The sequence below is a fragment of the Corvus moneduloides genome, chromosome 12 (genome assembly GCF_009650955.1).
Source record: "Corvus moneduloides isolate bCorMon1 chromosome 12, bCorMon1.pri, whole genome shotgun sequence".
In the NCBI taxonomy this organism is placed as follows: Eukaryota; Metazoa; Chordata; class Aves; order Passeriformes; family Corvidae; genus Corvus; species Corvus moneduloides.
In genome coordinates, this window is record NC_045487.1 from 15,633,287 (window position 1) to 15,649,210 (window position 15,924).

A 15,924-nucleotide genomic window follows, 5' to 3' on the forward strand; every position below is an offset into this window, starting at 1 on the left:
TGGCCATAGGATGGTGTGGAGGTCAAAAGTGTAAATGGACCATTAAAAGGGATTACATGAAATCATGGAAATGAAATCCATCACTAGCTACTAAACATGATGATCAAGATCCAGCCTCCAAATCAAAATGTCTCTGACACTGATCTTCAGAGGGCAGGAGCACACAGGGGAAGAAGGATTGCTCTGTATGAGAGATATATCAGAGTTCATACACTTTTTCCCCAGACATTTGCTCCTCTCACTCTCAAAGGGAAAACACTGGATATTTTGTCTGACTCAGGGTGGCAGCTACTGCGTGTGTTCTAAAGTCTTCAAAAATCCCAACTCATTTTATTTGACATTGTATGTTTTAGAAATGTTTCCGTTTTAAATTCAAGATAATTAAGGGGAAAAGCCTGTAGAGAGTCAAACAGAGGGCAAAAAGAAACAAAAGTACCCAGAAAAGATGGACTTCAGAACATTTTTCATGAAAGTCATATTTTTCCCTAGAATTGTACGTTAGGGTCTCATTTTGCACTACAGAAAAATAATTCCATCCAGTGATAGCAAGAAATGAAGTCCCCAATACAGAAACCTATGCAGTGCCCACCTTCCAAAGTTGCTGAGAGGCTGAAGCAACCTGACAGAACCATCCTGCAAATCTGAAATAAGTCCCTGTGGCCTCTGCAGTGCTGAAATCACTGCTCGCCATTGCTTTCACTGCACTGAATCATTTGGGCCTCTCCCTTTCTGTGTGAGTCAGGTTGTGAAAACTGAGCCTTCTCTGGCCTGTAGGATTCATAAACACCTGCCCCATTAGCCCACTTTCACTATTTGTCTAATGACAACCACAAGTAATGACTTGACTCAAGTCATGTCAATATTCTGCCAAAAACTACCATTTTGCCCTCTTAGCCACCTCCTCCCACCCACCCATAGGTTATGGAACTGTGGGATGGTTGCCAGAGAAATGCAATAAAAAGTAGGAAATGACATATACAAATAAAATTCACTTACCTAAAAGCCCTGTTCATCAGATCTCTTTGTGCTGCCTCCTCCCCCACCATCCAGTCCTTTACTTCCAGCACTTGTTTCTCCTCTCTCTTAATTTCCTCTTCCTTTGCTGGCTTTTTTCTTCACATGTTCTACTTTCTGTACTTTTTTTTTCTTCTCTTTTTATGCCCTATTTTTTTCCTTTGGCTGAAAAAGAATAAATGAATGCTTTTATATTTTTCCCTTGCTTTAGAGCCAGTAAAGCATTATGGAGTCATTTTACCATTTTTGCTCCCTCTTCCCAGTTTTTCTGCCACCACTTCTATTGTGGTTTTGTACTTTTCTTCTGCCCTCCCTCCAAAGCCATCAGTCCCTCCTTTCAAGTACTTCTTCCTCTGTGACTTCATGTCCTCTTTGGAGCTCCTGTTAGGTCCTAGTGCAGTCTGAAATTATCCAGATTTCCAGGTGGATTTCTTGGGCTTCTGAAGTTTTGATGGTGGAGAAAGGTCATCCTAAACACATGAAGCAATGCTGAGTCCTTCTGATGGCAAGTTTCTGGGTGCACAGCTGTGGCTTTAGGGAGAAGCAGGGATGGGAACTGGAGCGGAGCAGAGTCGTATTCCAGTGGTCGGGGGAAATATCCCCCCTCGCTTAACTCTAAGTCACTTGTTTCACTCTTATTTCCTTGGCCTTCAAATGTTCTAAATCATTGCCTGAGAATCCATTCCTGAAATCTGGAATCTTTATCCTCATGGATGGTCCTCCTGCCAAGAGTACACAATAACTAGGAGTAGCACTCTGTTTTAGCTTGTGGTTGCTCACATTTTCCTGGTACTTAAAACCCTTCTGAAGACTGACTGTGGATCCCAGCAGGATTTCGCTGCTCTGATTTGGGTTGCACTTGCTGCAGGGGAGCCTGGCCCATGCTGAGCTGTGGCCCCTGGAAGCTTTGCAGGGTCATGTCTAAACATACAATGACCACAAACTGGTGTTCTTGGAGGTTTAGCCTGGCTATAAACCATTGAACAATTTTAATTCATCCCCATTCCCCTTCATTCCTGTTAGGTGTAAGTACATTTAAGGCTTACAGGGAAAACATTATTTCAGGTTTGTGAGATAAGATGGTGAAAAAATGGAAGCAGCACTAGCTTTCGTATATATTTTCTGTGCTAAGAATTGAGAGAATGGGGAATTAGGTCTAAAGTAACAAGCAGAGAATGGGAAAGAGCCTGACTAGCTGAGAATTTCATGCTGTAAACATTATTCTAGAAATAATCTTTTTGTGTTTCTGTTCTTTACCTTTTTAACAGCACAATTACCCATGACAATATCAATTGAACAAGACTTTAAAAAAAACCCACACGAGCCACCTTAATGAAATACCAAGCACAGCTCAAACAACAAAAAAGATTCCCATTTTGGGGGCTTTTCTCCATTTATATTAAGGATCAGTTTTTCTGTGGAAGAATTGCACAATATGGGTTTTTCCTGCTTGTTCATAATAGGTCATTCATTAAAGAAAATACTGGGAAATTATTTTCTGTGTCGGTGGATACAGGATGCCATCTGGGAGCTGAAAAAATGAACAGAAATCAGGCCGAAAAAAAAAATTATTAAAAACATGAAATTAGTTGCACTTAGAGAAAGCAGACGAACACTTTCACAATGCCAGCCCCAGCAGCTAGGCTGCAGTAATTGGCGCTTTGTCCATGCACTCACGGGAGCGGCCGGGGGTTCCTCGGCAGGCTCTCCCTCGGGGATTCAGTGCCACATTTCCCCCGGGGCTTGTGCCTCTGTCCCGCTCGGCCCCGGGCTCACCAGCGCCGCATGGATGCTCTTTGTCATTTCCTCCTGCAGCTTTCCCCAGCTGTCTGCTCACTGGCACTTCTCCATTCCTCTCCTTCCTGCTTCCAGTGCTCCGCTTCCTTTATTCCAAGGTGCTCTCTGGCTAGCCCTGTAACACAAGGCTACCGTGATACATCAGGCATTCTCCTCCCCTGGTCCAAAAACAACAGGTAGATCAGAAAACCTCTTAAAATGAGAAATTGGCTACTCTGACTCCAGTTCCAGGGTAATCGAAAATTCAGTGTTCACCATTTTGGGGTAAGGTGGATGGCTTAAGTTAGAAGGGGGTGTCTATGTCAGCTGATAAAGAAATCACAACAATATAGTGAGAAATATATTAAGATGAATATGGCCATATGCCAAATTTTTCCCCCTCATAAATAAGACCCTTGTTTACCAAATGTTCAATTTTGGTTATGTCACTATAAAAATCAAGCAGCTGGTAATTCAGGCTTGATTAGCAGGTCTCCAGTTTTGATTAGTAAATTACTGTAGTAATCAAGGTTAATTCTCATTTCAGAGCTATGCCACAGATTTTATTTCTTCCAGACAACTGGATTTATCATTCTGGAGAAGGAATATTTTAATAAATATTACAAAAATATCCAGAAAGAGATTAAAAAAGCAGATCCAAAGGGGTTTTGAAAAAATGGGGAATCGGAGCAGCAATGCTGCTCAAACATGAAACAGTTAATGTCCTAGGAATAAAATTCCAAGCTGCAATTTTGCCGTAGATTTCCACATAATATATGCAGAGATTGCATTGCTAATTCCTTTTACCTAGTGTTTCTATTTCTATCTTTAAAAATTGTTTTCTTTGGATCTTCATCTTTCATTTTAAAAGAAAAAAAAGTATACAGAGAGGCTTAAAAAGAAGCCCAAGAGACCATTATTAGTATAAAGATAAACAGTAGAATGGATTCTAACTGAGCCAGAAAACATCACTGCAGAATTTACATAAAATTTAGTTTTCAACCAAACATATTGCACATCCAGTTCCAGCTCATCTCATAATGAATATTCAAGCTTTTGAATGACCCACATGTCCCATAAGTGAGCAAGAGTCCCCAAAAGCCATCATTGTTGTTGAAGAGGCACAATATTAAAAAACACTGAGAATTCATTAGGGATTTTTTTTTTTCCATGAAACTTTTACAGAATCTTTAGCCTGCAAATGCTGCGATTATTTGAGCATACAAGTCTGTCAGGGATTTGAGTCTGGATAATAAACTCTTATATGGTTTTTAATTAGGATAATATTATTATTTTCTAGTCATAATTCTGGGTCAGATTCTGTGTATCTCTCTCACATCACTTTTGTATAATTAGAGACTAAATTATCTAAAATAAATATGAAGTTTTGCTTTATCTACTCAGTACTGCATGCTTTTCCCAGATAGGAAAGAACAGGCAATTTTTAGATCTACCGTAGTATTCCACTCAAAATATTGAGATAAATTTCTCCTCAATAACACAGAAAGAATTGACTAAAGAAGCCCTAAAATATATGTATATAGAGACCAATTACTGAGAATACAGTAAAAACTGAATTCAGTATAAAATTATGCAATTCCTATGTCCTTTGAGGGAAAAAGAAAACCAAAACCACAAACCCAAACTCCCTTTTCTAGAAAAAAAATGCCATGTCCTTTTATAAAAGGCTAGGGAGGAACCTGGAATTTACTTCTGTTTGCATATTCCACTGGACTAATTTTGCTACAAGCACTTCCCTTATGCCAATGGAAATCGGGGGGTTTTGAACCAGACCAGCATCAACTGTGCTTCTAATTCAGCGCCTTGTTCCTGATGATGGCAAACAGAAAATGCTTCAGAAGGTTCCTTCCCAGTGCTAGAAAGTCAATAGCCATCTTATGGCCTGAAGCAAGGAGATCCTTATCCTTCCTGCCTCTTTCCCTTTATAAAGAAGTCCTAGATATTTAACATTAGGTCTTATCTGCATGGTTCATTTACAGCCCAGCATATAATGACCCAAACGTTGGCAGAAAGTGGAAAGCAACCTGATCTATGAACATTTATTTAAGATTAACACTTTGTTAAAATAACAATCAATTTGGGTGGAAAGTAAGCATATACAGGCTGGATTTACTGAGGATGTTAAGACTTGTCTCACTTTCACTCAGCAGCAGATTAGGAAGCCCCAAAATTTGCAAGAGAAGAGGAGAAAAACATATTTTCAGGCAGAAAGCCTGTAAAACAAACATCATACTGTGGGAAAAAAAAGTGTGTGTGCTTTTTGCAGTCTGCCTTATACAAGATTCACCTGGAAAAGGAAGGGGTGGGGTGTGGGGGGAAGTAATTGCAACCAAGCCACTGCATTTATAGGGGACTTCCAGAGATTTCTGGCTGGTCTCCAGTAGTACAACAGCTCTTTGAATCTGGCAGATTTTACTCGTTGCTTTTGCGCATGTTTTTATTTTTGGCTTTGGCTTTCCTCTCCTTTGCAGCTCTTCCAAGTTCCACAGGAGGAAGCACACAGCTGTCGCTCCTCAGGAACTGCACAGGAGACAGTGGCCCCTGTAACCACCTCTCCCACCAACAGTTCTGCTGCAAGCACGTACAAAGAGCTTGAGATTCATCCCCAGATCCCCTCCGGGCCAAACTGATTCCCCAAGACTTTGGTGAATTATAAACAGCAGCTTTCAGGCTATGGTTGCAATATGGATAATGATATATTTGGGTATATTATCAAAATTCAGAAAAACATTCAAAACTACAGCCCCCAGAAGTTTTGTGTTGCCCTAGTGGGAGATAAAAACATTGAATGGGAAGGAAGAACTGCTTCTCAACCCCTTGGGTAGAGACAGGGTGGCCTACAACTGACTCTGCTGGGTATTCACCACCCTTTGCCAACCTCCAAGCAATCAACATGAAGGGAATACAACCAGGGAGTCACTGCAATCTTGTAATCCCCTGCAGGACAATAGTTTTCTTAAGAGCAGCCTGGCCTAGTGTAAATGAGAAAAGTCATAAGGTTTCTGGAAAGGTGTTTATTTTATCCACAGGTAGGATTGCAACACTGAATGTGATAGTCTCTATTTAGGGTGATTAATAATTTGTTATGTTGCTTGTTTTGAGTAAAGACTATAGGCCAACTCCTGCCCTGGCTCAACTCCCATTGAAGTCAATTGTTTAGCCTGAAAAATGGATTACAGGATGTGGCTATAATTTATGCATACAAAAATGCAGAGGATTCTACCTTAGAAACAGTAATTTTTATTTATGTGCACCGCAGTAGTGCCTAGAACCTGAGATTCCTTGCTCAGGATGGTATCCAAGTGCACAGGAATCACAGGCATGGTCTGTACCCCAAAGAGTCTTTGATCTAAGCAAAAGACAAGCGACAGCAAACAGATGGGGAGAGGGGCAGAAATGACAAGGTAACTGGGAGATAATTATGATCACTATGCAGTCACAGCACATCAGCTGCTTAACCACTATCATTTTTTTAAGGTGTCATAGCAGAGGAGAGTTTTAAGGGAGGATGTGAAGAAGGGCAAGTTTGGTAGCTGGCAGATTTTTATAGGAGTGGGCCCTTGCAGAAGAAAACAAAATGACTACAGTCCAAAATTTTAAAAAATCAACTTTTCAAACAAAAATCTGTTGTGAGTGATGGATACAGATTGATCTGTCAGTACCTTGTGGAAGTGATAGGGGTAAACAGACTTGGGAGAGCCTATGGAGGCCTTAAAATATCCACAGGATGTTTTTGGCTGCAAGAGAAAAGAAGGAGCTGATGAAAGGGTGCATGGTGGAAGAGGGACATGATACAATACGAACTTTGAAAATGCACCCCTGCAGAGGAGTCAGAGAAAATGGGCAAGATAAGTGCCTGCCAAGCCTGGAGAAACCAGGACTCAATGCTGGGCTTTAAATTTGGGTTGTGCTTGTCAAAGGGTCAGACATGAAGTACAAGAATCAGAAGGTTTGTCCTAGCAAGCATAAATCTAGAGAGAAAGATGTAGAAAGACATAATGTCTAGAAAGACACAATATCTAGAAAAAAATTGGGCCTAGAACCTGAGATGACAGTGCTAAAACAGTGATCACAGTGATTTAGTTTTTGTTCTGCAAGATGCTGCTGGCATGAGAGTCTCTGTACTTGAACAGGGGAACACTTCTGAGACTTGTTATACCTTAGTGCATAAGCAAAGTATATGGAAAAATGAGAAAAACGGATGACAAAAAGAACAAAAACTCCCCTTTAAACATGTTATGGCTTTTTGGTTTAATTTTTCTCCCTACAAAGTTAGTAAGCTTATATTTCAATAAATCAATGAAAACAAACCATTTCTTTTTGTCACACATATATGCTCAATTTTTGTGTGTCATTGTGGGAACTGAATAAAAGAAACCTAGGCATGGAGCTGCTTACACAAACTTGTAGGAGTAACTTTTGGAGAGCCTGAGCATTTGCAACTCCAATCTTACTGTGAACAAAAATAGAAAGGACACTATGCATGCTACTGCAAAGCAATTTTTATATTATAAATATGTTTAGGTGGTATCTAAATTACCACCAGAGCTCTGACCTTGGTTACAAATGATCATAAAGTAAAGAATACTTTGAAGTGCCCCAAATTGTAGATCAAAATGCTTGTATATTCATCACTTTGACTAAGATCCAGCCAAGATTTTCTTGGCTAATAAAGACTGTAAATTAAATAGAAAACAGGCCCAGTAAAGAGAGGTCATGGCTGCTTTTTTAAATGCTTACAGTCCTTTAGGGCAGGATGTCTGTGCTGCTTTAATTGTTTAGAGTTTCACTTTCTGCCATGGGAGCTGCAAATGTGGAAGCCTCTGTCTCATAATGCTGCAATATAAACCTCCATTTAAACTTGATGGGTCCCTTCTCATTGGAGTTTTATTTTCCAGGCGCTTTTGTGATGTGCTCTTTTATGAGCAGTGTGAATAAATATGATGGCAATATTACCTATGCAAATAGGCAGAACTAAAGTGTCTAGGGTTAAGAAAAAACAACAAAAATTCTGCTTTAAAACAGAATCAAAGACCCAAAACATTAGCTACATTTTTCTTATTTTAATAATGAGTTTGTTCTTGCCAGTCAGCATTTCTCTGCAGCACAAACTACCCATGATCTGATTGGCAAAGTGTGAAACTGAACCTAATTTCGGTCTTATTTTTATTCTTCTTCAGTGTGTAAATCAGTGACCACACTGGGACTGCTCAGTAGTCCTAACTTTTGGGAGGATCAGATGCTTTCCCCTCCTACCTTCTCCCAGTCCACATGGAGAAGCTGCCTGGCTGTGCTTGATAGCATGCAAACAAATATCCTGTTGTATTAGTACCTATGATTTATCACTCCATCCCATGGTAGGGGTGTTATGAGCAGTGCTCTGCATTCCCTAATGAGCAGAATTTGGTTGTTTGAGGACTCTCCAATGAATCAACTTTATAGAGAGTCTTGAATGGCACTCAAAAGAAACAACTTCGGGGATCATGGCTTTAAAATACGGGACAATTTCCCACTTTTTGTCCTGCTGGAAAGTTGTGATCTCCCCAGACTTTAAATGGTTTCTATATTTAAGTGATAAAATCATTGTGACTCACCAGAGCAGGACATTGGATGGTGTCCGATTCTGTCATTTTGTTTGCCTGAAAAGGAGCCAAGAATGAAGATTTACAAAGCAGATTATGGATTTTGTACATCTCAGTGAAAAAACGTGATTGCTAGAGAAAAGTGAGCTGTCAGCTCTTCGTGATAGTCATGCAAAGGGTGAAAATGGAAGGACAGAAGATGGGAGAGCTTGAATGGAGTGTATGTTACTGGTAAAACACCCCATCCTTAGTTATAATAAATTAAAATTTCAATTGTGCTAGAATCACTCTACACTAAAGTCCAGATTTCTCAGGATTAGCCCAGAGATTAAGCCTTTACTAATTAGGGTGTCATGATATTATTTGATACAAGGCACTCTTTTTGGGGAGCATAGTGCAGCAGAAAATAGACAATAGCCAGTACTTCACTGGATAGCACAGCTCCTCCGTAAAATTCACATTGCTCCTAGTGATATTTTCCTATTCTTTAAGCTGAGGTTGGCCAGATTCTGTTTTTAGTTACACCATTGTAGAGCTGAAATAAGAATACAAGAGCCCATTGAATTGATGAGGATTTTGTGAAACAAACCCCAGACAAAAACCACTAAAGTCACAAACAAGACATTCCTATCTTCCCTGTATTCTGCACTGTGCTTTTTCTTTGTCTCCTTCCTTGTCACTTTTCTTTCTCAACCTCTGTACTTATTTTATTCCATCCTCTCCTACCCATTTCTATTGATGTTTTTTATGGCTTTGGGTGGGTGGTTAACTGGCATTAGGAAGAAAAGCCATACAAAAATATATCCACATATAGTACCAGCCAGAGCACCTGCCTCCTTTCTCTTAGTTACCTCAATGTCATTATGAAACAAGCTATATATTTATTATCTAAACAATATTAAACAGTAGGGAAAAAAAAAAAAAGAACAGTGTGGTGTTCAACAGAGAGAGAAAAGGAGCAGTTAAATGAGTACCTTAATTCCTTGCTATTGAGAAGCTGTTACTATAACAAACAGCAGCAAGACTTTTTAAATCAGGCCTCTGGAACAAAGCATTCCAGTGTCACTTTTACATTAGTGATTGCAGTTGATGTCATTTTCACAAAACAAAATTATAACCGAAATGGATATTTCAGGTCAAAGTGCCACAAAGAGTATATAGATACATTTCCATCAATAAATCTGCCCTCTTCCTGCCCTGACATAAGTGTTCAACCCCTTGTGATTGACGTTTTTACCACTAAATTATACTATGTCTGCTTCTAGAAGAAATGTCTCCATTACAAAATTAGCTAACCATCAACATAACATAAAATAACTTCAACATGGTGTCATTTCACAAGAATATTGATTCTCACAGACTTACTGGATTAAATCCTGGTTTCCCATAAAAGGAGCAGCCATTATGTCTTTGGTAGACAGAAAAATATATATCGTGGAAAGATGTATATCTGGGTGATTAAAACTTCATTGCTGAGCTCAGAAGCACAAAATTTTGTCCCATGGCAATCTGAAATAAAGAAAATGGTCAAAATACAAGTTTGAATTATACATAAGAACAAGGATAAATATCAGCTACAAGTCTGTCATTTTATTTTCCTCTGCTGGAAGATACTTTGACTATTGGTTCCACAGGAAAAGTCATCAGTTATTCTCGATTGACTACTGAGTCTGCCAAAATCTTTTCAAGACCTTGGGCATGTAGCTTTTCATTCTTTTACCTCACCCTTAGTGCTAACGCCTCATACCTCACAGGATGTGTCGACTAACACCTGAAAAGACTCTGAAATTCTTAGCTGAGCAAAGCTATTTAAGGGCAAACAATTATGATATGCAGCTGTAGTTTCTTTGCATATTGAAACTGTAGAAAGACAAACTACTTAGAGAACAGATTTTTTGATGGCCTTCTCTACTCTGTTTTTATAGAGTTGCCCTACATTTAGCATTGAAGTAATAATGGGCTAAACTCATCCTGGGCACAGCTTTGTGATTTTAACGAAATTACATTGGGGATAAATTTGGCCCAATTCTCTGTGCTGAGTAGCACATTAGAGAAGATCCTAAATGAGAAAATACCACTTCTATGACCACGCTCGGTCCTGGCATATACGATATTTCGATTTTCAGCCTGATTCTTCAAATACAGATGAAAAGCTATGTCTCCATTAAGCGAGGCCAATGTCAGTTGTTGTATACACTGTGCTATCCTGAAGGCTTCTAGTCTGATGAGGGCTGGTGGTGTGCTCAGAGAACAGGAGTGAACAGCTGCCAGATTTCTCACATTCAATCAAGTACTTTTCATCTCTCTTCATCTTAGAATGAGAGTCTTTAAAATCCAATTGGTGCTGCACTCCCTTGCAGAGAAGAACTGGGTGCCATGCCAGTTCCAGGAGGACTATCAGTAATGAGGTGGAAGAGACGTGGGAGAAGCAGGAGGCTGCTGGGGAGGATTGCAATTACAGAGTCTGTGCAGGGCAGGGTGTATTCCTTGAGAAACGGCTGCGATGGCAAAGCCCCATCCCTCGACCACAGCTGGTGCATGTTTGTGGGGCAGGGGCACACATGGGGCTCTGCTCAGCAGCTCCCTCTTATTCTGGCTCTGTGTGGCAGGAAAAAGGAGCACTTCACCTTGGGAGAATCACAGTCTGTGGCTGCTTGCTAGTGAAGGATAGTCTGTCACCATTCATCCCTGCCCATTAAGGCTGGGAGAGGACAATGTTACCAGTCTCTGCCCATTCAATCCTTTTTTGTTGGCACATTACTATTTTATCATTTTGATCTTCTCCCTACTGAAGATAAAAGACACCATGGGCGGGATTCATGAATGACTACTGTTATTTATCGACCCAGGACTTTTTGAACATTTTTTCCCCTCTGATTCATGAACCACTTTTCCATATTCGAAAAGCAGTTCATAAATCGTTCAGCACCAGCAGAAATTAATAATAATGAATTCATTTACATAAAAGGACTCATCCTGCCAGTTGCTGATAATGTTTGAAGCCAGAACCTTGTCGGCACACAGGATTTTTGCTGGCAGTGCAGGAAATAATCTTTTGTTTATAAATTAATTAAAACATACTTTTCCTCTGCTTTTTAGAGCTGCTATAGGGACATTGGGTAACATATTGTGCATTTTCTTTTCTGTTTTGGTTTTTTTCCCTAAAAAAATGGTATTGCCCAGAGTGGAAAAAGGGATATTTGATAGCATTAAGAGTCAGACTTCTAAGAGAGAGGAATGTGTTTTGATTTGTTTTAGTGTTTTGAGTGAGGATTTCTTCTTAAGCCATTGGCAGTTGCATTTCACAAGGCTTGGTTTGAATGTATTCTTTCTTGTGGATCCGTCTGTGTTCAGTCTTCCCCTCCCTACGTCTCATCCTGAGTTTCAAATTCAAGTGAACTTAAAATCATAACAAGAACCTCCCACGTTTCCTCTGAACTCAAACCCACGAGTTTCACATGATTCTGATGCAAAGCTATCTATAATCAGTCCCAGGTTTATTTTTGGAAAGGAAGGATGACCCTGAGTGAGCACTTCCATAATGCCAGCCAAGGGGTAGTATGTGTGAATGGATGTTTAATGCCACATGTGCTCTGTGTGTTTCATTATATCTGAATGCCCCAAAGCAGTGCCCCTTCCCCAGGACCAGATTTACTCCATTTACCCAAATGGAACTCCATGGGACCTACACTGCTGCAAGAGAATGAGGTGTTTGAAGCACAAGGGCAGCATTTCACACCACACTAAAGCCTAAGCTAAGTTGCTGTGAAGAGAGCCCGGCTCCCCCTTGCCCAGACCCCGCGGTCTTGCTGTGCTATGGGACAAATTTCACAGAAAAATAACACTTACAAGCCCACCCCATAAATTTTCCTTTGGATCACCAGTCCAGCAGAGTCAGTACCACACACCTCTCACCTCAGTGCTTTCCTGGCTGGTCTCAGACTCCTCCAGGTGACTCCATGTACCAGGGAGATCTGTAGCTCCTGTGAAGCATCTTCTCTTCCCATGTGCTCTTCATGGAAACTCCATGCCTACAACAAAGTTCAGCTTCCAGTTCAGAGCTCAAGCCTACAAATTCTGCACAGCAACAGCCAACACCGCTACATTTGCAGTTGCTTCCTGCATTCAGGCCCTGCTCTTTCCAGAGAAAGCCACACACAAGTCACACACAAGAGCACTCAGAGAGATTTGCAAGGAGGGAAATGAAATAACCATATGAACATTTCACACAAAAAATAGCCTAATTATCTCTTAATATTCTGAAAAGACTAAAACACTTGAGTGTCAAGTATCACTGCAAATGAGTGGAAATATTTCTTAGCTTGTTTATTTCTTTATGTACAGCACCATTATTGGAAATTGGGATATGGAAAATGATTTGCTGGTTTGTTCAAATTTTTAGGGTTGGAATTTGTCATTTGGTATTCTGATTTTTATTTGTATTTAAGCTTTTGCTTGGCAAACAGAACTGAGTGCTATCACAAAGACTAGAAGTTGGAAATGTGTATTATTAGTCTGATCTGCATCATATGTATGTATATGGCTTTAATAGAAAAACCACTTTTAAAAACAACAACAAAAGGCCTGAATTGTCTGTTTCTACTTTTGCTCTTAATTGGTGGCATCTGGGTTTGTTGGTATTGAATGAAACTTTTATTTTGTGTTTTTGAGAAGGAAGAGTTGGCTGACTAGTTGTCTTTATATGGTTTAATTTCCTCTCATGTCCCCTTCTCTTTAATTTCACTGTTTGAAGACTTCTAAGGTAAATAATAAGGGAGCCAAAAGAGCTCTCCAGACAATTCACTGGACTGTTCTGAGCTGAACCATTTACCTGCAGCATGAACCTGGTCAGCTCACTTCAACTTTATGTCTTCATCTGTAAAACAGAGTTAAGGATTCAGCTTAGAAAACTTTGAGTTATGTTCACCAAAATCACTATAAAAATCCAATATGTTATCCTATTAGTATTCGGCTCATCTTTTCTATGTAGGCTTCTATGTAACAAATGGCACATTGCTTCTCCAGTCTGCTTGATGTAAGTTTGGGTAATTATTGACATTGCCAGTTATTGCCAGTTTATACTGGTGTGTGACCAGAAACAGCCTATCACAGGGTTGTCACGGCTGTATTTGTTACATTTGATCCTTTGCTTAAGCAACTTTTTATGGATTTCTCTAAAAGAAAGAGATATAAAAAGGAAAATATTTGGATGTGGATCAGAAAACGGAAACTGGAGTCAGGCTTCTCAGCAGAAAACATCTGAGAGAGAGGGGAAAGTCCTGTCCATAGCAGTAAAATGACATGCTAAGCAGACTGAGAGCAACATGCATAATGTTGGGAGCCCACTTTCCTCAGTGCATAAATTCAAGACAATGAAAATGTAATGGCTAAAGCATTTAGAGAGGTGATTGTGACAAGGACAGGAGAGGGGAGGGGTCCTGGATCATACTGCCAACAACTCCAAGTGAAACTGTGTTTACTACTGGAGAGGAGACATCAAACTGGGAAATAATTTAGGTGTAAGGTTCCCCAAAATACGTTCCTGTCCAAGCAAGTGAACTGTCAGGTGGAGACTGCAAACAGAATCAGGGGCTTTGACTGTGTATGACCCTGATTCTTCACAACACTCAGCTGCATGAGGAAGATCTTGAGCAATATGCAAAGTTATTGGACACTAGACAGGCTTTTGAAAACATCCTACTGCAAGTGAAACTGAACTATAAAAATGTATCAGCCCTGAACAAATGCCTGTTGGGAGTTGCAAAGAGCCACTAAGTCTTGATCCCCGTAGGAGCTGCAGATGTTGCTGGAAACCACTACTAACAAGAAGCCAAGTCTGTAGCTGGAGCTGCTCAGCACCTCTGAGGATTTGGCCTTCAATTTGAGCAGCCCACAGACCCTAAAGCCCAATTCTAGGAGGCTTCTGAATAAGCTTTAGGAGGGGGAAAAATCCGAGGCAAGCTTTCAACCTTCTCAATTAGTTTTAGTAAGGATCTTCAAAGTTATTTTCATGAAGACAAGGGCTGGAAAAGTAACTTGCTTAAAGGAAAACTGAAAATCTGAGTTCTGTTCCTGTCCTCTCCAAACATAGCAACAGAGTTTTCAGGAATGGACCAGGTCACAAAGGCAAGTTGGAAAAGAAAAATATAAAAAAGGCAAATGACTTATTGTGAGAATCAATATGAAAATGCAATCATGGCAAATGATTCTGTTACTCATTTTCACACTTCTGCAAAAAATATTCATGTTTTTCAGTTATCAAATAATCCCAAGATTTTAAAACACCAAATAAACTTTTTGTCAAGTTCTTGCCAAACACAGAAAATTCTACCACATGGTCTAAGTGAAAAACACTGTAGGGCACCTAAAGCAAATGGCAAGTTTTAAGAAGCAATTGCTATATGGCTTTTAGTTTCTTTTCTGGCTTTCTTGTTTTGGTTTGGTTTTTTGTTTGTTTGTTTGTTTGATATACTGGAGAGCCTCAACCATGAGATGGCAAATGTCTTATCATTAGTTTCCAGGGAGAAGTTCCTGTCCCCTTTTTGCACCAGGGCTTGAAGGTCTAGTAAAAATATTATAACCTTTATTCAGTACATGAACTGCTCCAAACTTTGACAGATGATCAATTGGATTTTCAAAAATTCTGAAAACAGGCTAAATATCTATGAGATTTAAAAAAAAAAAAAAAAAGAAGAAACAAGAAATTGAAATCCCCAGCATACTTGGGTTCTTTATATTCACGATGACTTCTGAATGCTGAGGGATTAAGTCTTAAGGTATATTTTTGGGATCACACTTTCAAGCTTCCTACATAATCATGAGACCTAGAAAGTTTTGTTTTACCTTAAAAAAAATTCTTTTTGCCTTTGCAGGAGCTGAGGGTTTAAATAAAGCATCAAATACCTCGAAGTTCATGATAAAATAGTAAGAACTGGCAAAGCTGCCTATGATAACAAGTAAAACTCATTTCAGAAGCTAGTAGAGGAGGAGAAGGAATAAAGTACAGCACAAGACAGGAGAAGGTTTTGAAATGTTACCAGTTTGGAAAGGCTGCATGTTTTCATTAGCTTGGCACTTTTGTGAGCAGCTATCTCAGCTTTCAGGTGCCCAGGTGTGAGTGTCTTGTGGGTTCCTCTGAGACTAAACCACTCACTAACAATTTCAGTCCATTCCCACTGTTTCAGAGTGTATTTCTCTTTTGCATCTGATTATTTTATTTCTTTCTCTGTCAGAATTTTTCACTGAATTTTCTTTTAAATAGGAAGCTCCTTTCTCACCTTGGGTCTGGCATGGTACAGAGCTATGGAGGGGTCCCAGCACAGCTCCTTCCTGCAGAGCACAGGTTTTCCACCCCTGGCAGAGGCAATGCTGCCCTGTCCTGGATGCTCCATTTGCTGTGATCCACCTCTTCCCAAGGCATGGGATATCCTTGGATGAGGAAACTTTCCTCAGAAGCCAGTCAGATGCTGTGGTGTTTCCCAATAAGCTGGAAGGAAGGCTGCTCTTTTTGTGACCCATCCTTTACCTCAGA

At 39.9% G+C, this 15,924-nt stretch overlaps 1 long non-coding RNA gene across 1 annotated transcript; it reads right to left on the minus strand.

Moving 5' to 3' along the window:
* Positions 1 to 1,169: 1,169 nt before the first annotated feature.
* On the minus strand, positions 1,170 to 12,541 carry LOC116450055. Its single transcript, XR_004242645.1, has 4 exons — positions 12,309 to 12,541; positions 9,759 to 9,902; positions 8,406 to 8,450; positions 1,170 to 2,926 (listed from the first exon to the last, which is right to left on the minus strand). It is a non-coding gene; the product is annotated as an uncharacterized LOC116450055 (long non-coding RNA).
* Between the last annotated feature and the right edge of the window lie 3,383 nt (positions 12,542 to 15,924).